This window comes from Apium graveolens, chromosome 7, assembly GCF_009905375.1.
Source record: "Apium graveolens cultivar Ventura chromosome 7, ASM990537v1, whole genome shotgun sequence".
In the NCBI taxonomy this organism is placed as follows: Eukaryota; Viridiplantae; Streptophyta; class Magnoliopsida; order Apiales; family Apiaceae; genus Apium; species Apium graveolens.
In genome coordinates, this window is record NC_133653.1 from 120166260 (window position 1) to 120169489 (window position 3230).

General features: G+C 39.4%; 1 non-coding gene across 1 annotated transcript; it reads left to right on the forward strand.

Annotated features, from left to right (window-relative positions):
* The first annotated feature begins 1991 nt into the window (after positions 1–1991).
* LOC141675717 (small nucleolar RNA R71) lies at positions 1992–2098 on the forward strand. The gene has a single exon (XR_012556356.1). It is a non-coding gene; the product is annotated as a small nucleolar RNA R71 (small nucleolar RNA).
* The last annotated feature ends 1132 nt before the right edge of the window (positions 2099–3230 follow it).

Below are 3230 nucleotides of genomic sequence, written 5' to 3' on the forward strand. Positions count from 1 at the left end.
CCTTGTCAGGGGGTGCACCTAAAAATGCATAACTCAAATGATCTGGCAGCAGTTTTAACCCAATATGGGAGCTTCTTCAATAGACGGCTCGAGACGCTCCTGAGAAATTTTTAGCTCTGCTAACCCAAGAGAATTAAATGGCATATCCAAATTCCTCTTCCACAGAGGTGCATTCAAAACCTGCAGTTGTTCTACTCCTTCTTTATCTTCAATAACTGATTCCCCTATTAAGGATCTCTCTAAGGTATATGACTTTGGCAACTGCTCAAGCTCCGAATTCACGACAGAGTCGACACGCTCTACTTTAAAGTGACCTTATCTGTGGGTAACTTTATTTCCTTGAACACATTAAAAATGACCTTCTGATCTTGAACCTTCATCGTAAGCTCTTCTTTTTGCACATCGATCATATTTCGGCCTGTAGCCAAGAATGGTCTTCCCAAGATGATGGGAATCTTCTCATCTTCCTCGAAATCCAGAATTACAAAATCAGCAGAGAAAATGAGTTTGTCCACCTTGACCAAGACATCCTCCACTATACCTCGTGGATAAGTGATGGTCCGATCTGCCAACTGTAATGACATGTTTATCGGTTTTGGATCAGGCAAACCAAGTTTCTTGAAGACTGATAAGGGCATCAGATTGATGCTAGCTCCCAAATCACATAAACACTTGTCGAATGATAGATTTCCAATAGTATAAGGTATTGTGAAGCTTCCTGGATCTTTAAGTTTAGGAGGTAGTTTATGTTGCAACACAACACTGCACTCTTCCGTTAGAGAAACGGTTTCCAACTCATCAAGCTTCAACTTCTGAGATAGAATACCCTTCATGAACTTAGCATAGCTTGACATTCGTTCTAGAGCTTCCGTAAAAGGTATGTTAATGTGCAACTTCTTGAAAACCTCCAAAATCTTAGCAAATTGCTTGTCGAACTTATGCTTTTGAATCCTTTTAGGAAATGGAGGATGCGGATAGCCTTGTTTCTCCCATGTATTCTGCTCAGGAGTAGTGTTTTTAGAAGAATTTTTCTTCGTTTCCACTTCACCATCCTTTTTCATAACTGAATCAGCAATTTTTTCACTTGCTGAAATTGGCAAGGGCACGGGCGCGCTTGATATGGGCACGGGTGCGCCTGCATTCTGGATATTTTTTCAGAATCTTCATCTTGATGATTTTGAGGGTTTGCGATCTTTCCAGACCTCAAGGTGATTACATTAATCTATTCTTTGACTTCCCTCTTACCTAGATTAGCTTCTATAACACTGGGAAGAGTTTTTTGAGGTCGACTCAACAGTGCATTGACAATTTGCCCTAATTGGTTCTCCAGAGTCTTGATTGAAACCGCTTGGCTTTTACAAATAAGCCTCAACTCCTCCAGTTTGAGATTTTTCATTAGAAGATTGACCGGCACCTCCATGAGATTTTTGTTGCATTCCCTATGGCTGAAACTGATGTCTTGGTGCAAATTGTTGCTGGAAACCAGAAGGATTGAATTACTTGTGTCCAAACTGCTGGTACGGCTGTTGCATTGCATTCTGATTGTTGCTCCAGCTAAATTTCAGATGATTACGGTTGTTAGGATGGTACATGGAAGGAACTGGCTACTGCAACCTCTGAAAGTTGCTCACAAACTTAGCTGAGTCACAAGATATAACACAATGCTCTATCGCATGCGTACCTGCACATAACTCACAAACACTAGCTATCTGATTAACTCCATAGTTGGCCAGAGAATCGATTTTCATAGCTATCGCCTTTATCTGAGCAGTGATAGCCGTAGATGTATCCACCTCAAGAACTCCTGCTACCTTGCCTGTGGAATTCTTCGGGTTGGGTTCTGATATTCATTCATAGCCATCATATTGATCAGGTCATAAGCTTCCTCATAGATTTTAGTCCATAGAGCTCCACCTGATGCTGTATCGAGCATAGGTCTCGACTGTGCTCCTAACCCATTATAGAAGCAATTTATCACCATACAGTCAGGCATTCCATGATGCAGATATTTTCTCAGCATCTTTTTATAACGCTCCCAAGCTTCATATAGAGATTCCCCTGATTGATGCGCAAACTGAGTAAGAGCATTCCTGATTGCAGCTGTCTTTTCCATAGGGAATAATTTAGTGAGAAACTTTTAAGCAAGATCTTCCCAAGTAGCAATTGAACTAGCTAGTAGAAAGTGTAACCAGCCCTAATCCTTATCCCTTAGAGAGAATGGGAAAAGCCTCAATTTCATAACATCTTCAGAGACATTGTTGAACTTGAAACTGTCACGGATCTAAATGAAATCCCTAACATGCATGTTAGGATCTTCTGTTGGAGCACCCCCAAACTAAACTGAGTTCTGGACCATCTGGATTTTGCCAGGCTTGATCTTGAAGATATTAGCCGCGATGGCTGGCTTGACAATGCTCGATTGAATGTCCATGATCTTTGGTTGAGAATACTCTTTCAACGCTTTTGTTGTTGCTGCTGGATCTCCCATTGTAATGTTTACTTCTTCTTCTTCTTCACTTCTTGAATAGTTTCCTTAAGATATTGAGAACGTACATGCTCTCTCGAGTACCTGAAACATAAACAAGTAAACCGTGAAAGTAAAAGAATCCGAGTCAGTGAACTTTAACAACCACTTATGTCAAGTACATAAACTAAAAGCTAACACCGAGTCCCCGGCAGCGGCGCCAAAAACTTGTTCGCATTAAAACACACGCGAAAATACACGCAAGCGCATGTGATCATAAGTAGTATGATATTTAAGTCTAGTTCGTTCCCACAGAGACTAGTTTAGGTTAAGTTCAGATTATGCACTTCTGCAATAATGTATGATTACCGTTCACAGCTAAGACAAGTAACAAATTGAGTTGATTAACTACTAAAGAGATTATACTAGCAAACTTAAACTAAGAGATTAAAAGGTAATTTACTTATATGAGAATAAAACATGGGATTCTAACTTCATTAAATACTTCATTCAAAGTTTTTGTCTTTATCAATAGTATGCGATGGTGATGATAACTAATCAGATAACAAGAAACTAGTATACGGTATCTTTCGATATATGTATACCCTACTACTAAACATCTACAATCAAGATAGAGGCCAAATAGACACCAATTATGCTTAGACCCTATATGTCTATAGATTTTGAAAACATAACGGTTGAAGAGCAAGTTATCTATTGTTATAACATAGGGTGTGTAAGATGGTTAAAATTACACTACGAATTA